The sequence below is a fragment of the Dioscorea cayenensis genome, chromosome 16 (assembly GCF_009730915.1).
Source record: "Dioscorea cayenensis subsp. rotundata cultivar TDr96_F1 chromosome 16, TDr96_F1_v2_PseudoChromosome.rev07_lg8_w22 25.fasta, whole genome shotgun sequence".
NCBI lineage: Eukaryota > Viridiplantae > Streptophyta > Magnoliopsida > Dioscoreales > Dioscoreaceae > Dioscorea > Dioscorea cayenensis.
In genome coordinates, this window is record NC_052486.1 from 19,669,782 (window position 1) to 19,676,265 (window position 6,484).

Here is a 6,484-nt window from a genome sequence, read left to right on the forward strand (position 1 = left end):
AATTATAAGTGTAAGATTAATTTCCCTCTTAATCCTTTTCAACCAAGTTTTCTGCAAATTAAGTACAAGTACAAGTGCAATGCAGATTAATTTCCCTAAATCTCTTCAAATTAAGTTCACGATTAATTACAAGTACAAGTGCAGTGATCCTATATTTTTTGAACCATGTTTTCTGCAGTAAAAAGGTTGTTCAAACATGAGTTTGTAAACATCAGCTGAGAAAAATTATGCTCCTGCTAAATTCAATTGAGACAAAATTCTGCTTGGCATTCACATTCAAATATCAACTAAAGTGGAACCAAAAACCAAAAACATAATTCAATGATCAAATACTGATAACTTATATTGATTTGAATTGGAACACAAACGTCATCTCTATACAAAATTTATATCAAATTACTTAACTTCACTGACTTTCAAAAAATTCCATTCTGCACTGACTTTCAGTTCAAGATAAGAGTACATAAAATCAAAATGCATATGGGAATTAATTTAAGTACTAGCTATTAGAAAAGTTGTGTACAAAATTCATTGATTTTATCCTGCAGACACAAAAAAATACAAACTTTCATTGTGTACAAAATTCACTGATTATAATTGTAACACTTTCATCATCTGTGTACAAATCAGATTAGTTACTTCATTGATGTTGAAGTATTCTATTCTACAGATTCTTAGTTCAAGATATAAACACCTAGGAATTAATTAAAGTGTTGCCATTACAAAACTTTCCCAGGAAAAAAATATAAAACCTTTCAAGGAAGCCAAACTCTATTTTTTTTTTGAAGGCCCTCCATCATTACCCTTATGGGTCAGATGGGCTCTTGACCTAGCTCTAGTTTCAGCCCCTTTACCTCCTTTAGTGGCCAATTTTTTCTCTTTGTGACTGTTGTCACCCTCAACCATTGTCCTCCCATGAAGCTCAGGTGTGGAAATCACCTACAACAAAATGTGATGTCAATTTAAGTGAAACTGTAAACTGTGAGGGGGAAAATCTGTAACAATTATTATTAAGATGCCTCACCTGTGACAAAGGATCTTGTGATCCATGTGGGTGACTTGATTACATTAATTCAACTGTTTCCTGGAGTTTGGCTCATCTCTGAAGTTGCATTTTCATTATCACCCTGCTAGAGAGTAATTTAATACCATAAGACAAGTTTAAAGAAAAAATAAATTAAACCAATCAACTTTACATGTCTGTCTTGCCCAATGCCAACCTCATCTTGACTCCCAGTTGTATTACCCCTATTAGCCTGCAAATTGAGATGATGATGATGTAAAAAATGTATAATAATTTAAATTTTTGGGATCATTTAGATGCCAAGCATACCTGTTTATTATGAAATCTTCTATTGTGGCCTTTTTCACCACATAAGCCACATCTAACATGGCCTCCTCTTTTGCTCACCTTCCCATTTGTGAAGACTCTCACTTCTTCACCAAATTCTTTCCTTCTCAACATTGTCCTCCTACCCTTTTTCTTGTTGACTGCCAATGGTGGTATCATTGGTCCTTGGTCACTCTTGGGCCAGTGATCCCTGCCATGGGTTGGATTTAAGGTGTGCCCATATGTTGATAAGTATGTGCTCACACTATAGCCTTGATTGATATATGTTTTAGGTCTCTCATTGTTATAATATATGACTGCCACTGCATGACTGCATGGCAGTCTTGTTAATTGCCAAACCCTACAAGAAAATCTCGCTTCTTCTTTATCAACAACAAACTGCTCATCAGGGCCTACTACCTGATATTTAGGCCCCCCTGACCAAGTTGGTGTGTAGAATGTACTCATTTGTTTGTATATCTCTAATTTTTTAAGGATCCTTGGACAATGTTGGGTTGTGTAATACTTCATTGAATCTCTTCTTTTTTGTATTCTAATCATCAATTGAGTCCTAATTATTTCATTAATAGACACTATACCCTTTGTCCTGGCCTCCAGTATATGACTGTTGAAACCCTCACACAGGTTATTGAGTAAAATATCACATTTGAAATGTGTTTGAAAATATGCCCTAGACCAATGTTGGGGAGCTATGTTCTTCATATACTCGTATGCCCCTATAGACATTCCTTTGAGGATGTTCATTGCTCTATCAAATGCAGCATGGTAGGTTTCTTTGGCACAAAGAAACATCTGGTCCTTAAGTCCCTTTCCCATGAATGTTTTCCTAAAATTGGTGTGAATATGTCTCACACAGAACCTATGTTCACTATTAGGAAATAGTTCATCAATTGCATTGATTAAACCCTATAGATTAATAATTGGTGGGCACACCACAACCCATCACCACATAAAGGATATACAAAAAAAAAAAAAAATCAGAACATACAATATATTGAGAGATACTAAAATACCATGATACTAAAATAGATCACATACATGATCATATTAAAATACCATGATACTAAAATTGTTCACATACATGATCATGTTAAAATACCATGATACTAAAATACAATGATATTAAAATACCATTGCTGAACAACAAATGAGAGACTAGAAAACTTAAACAGGAAAAATCTGCTGAACTTGAAATCATATAGGACATACAGTATTTGATTTTGAAATCAAGCAGGATATACAAAATCAGATCAAAAAATCAATTAGGCCATGTATAACCTAATTAACCAGGACATACAAAATTATAATGTGAATTCAACATCAGAAGGTTAACCAATTGAATTGAAGTACTTGTATATTAAAACCAAACCAAATTAAAAGAGCTGAAAACAGGATATACAAAAAGATCCAAAAACATGCATACAAATTCAACAATTATATTCAACATCAGATTGTGAAAAACAACATAAAAAAATCAAATTGTAAAATCAAGCAGGACATAGAAAACAAAATCAGAACATACAATATATATATATAACATATAAATTCAGTTGGACATACAAAATCAGAAGAAACAACCAATTCAACCAATTCACATTCAAAATAAAAAAAAACAGCAGGGGAAAAAACAACATAACATACAAATTCATATACAAAATCAGATTGTGAAATCAAGCAAGACATACAAAATCAGAACATACAATATATATATATATAACATATAAATTCAGCATGATGTACAAAGTCAGAAGAAACAGCCAATTAGGACATATATAACATAATCAACTAGGACATACAAAATCAAAATATAGAAAAAATCAGCTGGACATGCATACCTTTTGCCTGTCATTGACAAATGCCCAACCATGGCTGTTTTCAATATTCAGATCTTCACCTAACAATTGTAAGAACCAAGACCAATTGTATTTGTTTTCTTTGTTGACAACAGCCCAAGCCATTGGGTAACTACAATTGTTTGCATCAACACCTACAACTGACAGAAGTTGACCTCCATAAACTCCTTTAAGGAAACACCCATCAACACATTTAACTCTCCTACACCCAGACAAGAAACCTGCCCTGAGTGGTGCAAGGCACACGTACATAGCTTCAAAAATTCCATCATCACATCTGAACTTGACAGTTGATCCTGGGTGGGTCTTGAGCAATTCTAACCTGTAGTCATACAAACTGGCCATCTGTGTTGCTTCATCCCCATCATCCCCATCTATTTCCCTTTGTTGACAAAAATAACACACATATAACAAAGAGAAAAGCAATAGTTTCACTAGTAAAAATCAATAACCCAAATTTAAATTTTAATTGTAAAAACTTACCTCAATGAAATTGATTTTGCCGTGTAGGCCTTTAGTCTACTAATCTCAACATTTTGATTTAACTTAACAGCTTGCATTATTCCACTGAGTTTCCAAGAAGGGTCTGCCATGAATTGTTCCATGTATTTTCTTGCTATCCACATTGCATTCACATGTCTATTCTTGTGTTCCTTTGCACATTCATGTTTAAGGTGGTCTGATTTGATTTACACTATACTGACACCCTTAGTCACAAGGGAAGCCCACAAATAAAAAGGACACCCTCTCGTGCATATAGCTTTGAATCTTGTGCTATCATTTGGCCTAAAGTTCATCACATATCTGTTCTTTATGCCATAATTCCTCACAGCTGCTTTGAATTGATCAAAATCCCTAAACTTCATGCCTATCTGAAGCTGAGGGTCACCCATATCAGTATCTTCATTAAACTTTGAGAATTTTGGTCTTGAAGGCTTAATTTCTTCTGAATCTATTGAAAAGCAAGAATGTTACTCATCGGAATGTACATGATCAGACAAGATTTCCCCATCAAAGTCAATCGGGGAGGGGCTTCTCCTTCCACTGTTGCAAAGACATGTGAAAAATCATACTCATTTTTGCCACCATGATCTGACTCCCCACCAAAGCTGTATTCTGAGTCAGATATCTCTTTTTCTTCTTCCAAGTTTTTCCCCTTACTGCTATCCCTAATGAGAATGTCCTCCAAATCCTCTTCCTCAGAAGTATCTGACTCAAAATAAGATTCTTTTAAGGTTTTCCCCTTACTGCCACATGCAACATCTTCATGCACAACAAGTAATCTGGTAGTCTTGATACACACTTCAATCTCTCTTCTAGAGTCAACAGAATTAGCCATTGCCAAGGCATCTAGGTCAGTTACTATCTCTTTTAGACTGTTTGCACTATGGGCATCCATATACCATATACTACACCCTTCCACTTCCATATTAAATTCTCTTGCCATGCTGAGTAATTCAAGTCTAGAAATTTGATCTGCACATACATAATCAACATATCCTACCAATGCTTGTACTCCACTTACCATATACTGCATATGTATAGTGAATAGTTCTCCATTGGGTACTGAAATTTGATTCAACAAAGCCAGACTTAAATCATTTAGAAAATCCCAAAAGCTAAGCTACTAAAAAACACTGACTCTATTAGGAATCCCAAAATATCATTTAGAGACCGAACGGTTTGAGGACAAGTGTTAGGGCTCAAAAGCCTCATTAACTCGTAGCTCAGGTTGCTCTAAAGTCACCAATGATAGTTTGCTAAACCCATAGAATCAGTGCTATGATACTAAGCCAATGAATACTATAATTAATCATACTAAGGGAATTATTAACATACATAAGCTAATAGGCTTGTACAAATTACTTGGATAATTAACACCAACAAGTTTCACCACACTTCATAATATAGAAATGGATAACACCAACAAGATTCAACACAATTCATAACTGTTCAATAAAAACACACCCATTGCAAAATTAAAATGCTTGGCTTTAACATGATAAAAATAAAAAAAAATATAGGCAATGAGTAAGGATAAACATAATTAAGCCTAGACATACTAAGGCAGCTAATATACTTGTACAAATTATCTAAATAATTAGCACCAACAAGCTTCACCACACTTCCTATTATGAAAGGGTTACTTTAATTTTTATTGAGATCTCAGTATAGGTAAACATTATGAAAGGGTCGCAATTTAAAATCATTCAATAAAAAATACAATTTAGTATTGGTGAGTGATTCAAAACAATAAAGATGTGAAAAGAAGAATAAAAAAAACTACAAAAATCATCTCTACTACTAATAGTTGTTCATATGCATGAAGAAGAAAAAATGATCAATAAAGAAATAAATCAAATCCTGCATCTTCACAACTTCCAATTCTAGGTTATTGGTAGTTCAACAACAACCTCAAGAAAAACTAAACAATAAGGAAACATGATCAAATTGCATAAGTGGATCGAGTGAGGACCCATAAAAATGCTTTTACTTTCAAATATATATGTACACACAAGGCAAAGAAAGCAAAACAAGCGTAACAAGTCCTCATCCATAACAAAGGGTTTCAAGGCATACAAAGTAAGCATAAGCATAAGAATAGATTTTACTCTATACAAAAAGAACAAAAGAAGAACACAAAAAAATAAAAAAATAATAATAAAAGAAAACCAAACTTTTTTTCAAACAAACAACAAACAACAAAAGAAAACAGAGAATACCATCACAATCATGACAATCATCAAGCTCCAGTCTAAAAGTCAAACCGAGAGGAAGAAACCCCTAGCTCACCATGTGAAGACAAAAACCATTCATCATGATCCTTTCTTTTCAACTCAACAATAAAAAACCCTATCATTTAAAAGCTAAATCTACACCTTAGCAACAGATCCATAGTTTAGGGTTTCATCGAAATTGGTTTCACTTACAATACTCTGGACTTTTGTCACCATAGCGTCGAATCTCCCAACTCACCAACATCCTTAAAGCATCAGAGCTCCTCTTTGTCTTCAACCTTGGATTTGCTTTCCTTCCAGACAGTCGTCGCTCGCCACTTCCTCGTTGTCCTGCTGGGCGATAAAAACAAAGTAAAAGAAGCCTAGATAATGGATTTTATTTTAATGATGATGAAGGTGATGTGGCACGGATGGGTTGAGGTGAGCTCCCGTGTACTCGATCGGACTTTTCACGGTGTCCACGCTCCTAATGAAGCTCGTGAATCGCTTTGGGTGACCTGGTATTTGAAATAATTAGTAACTTCAATGATTATCTAGAAACA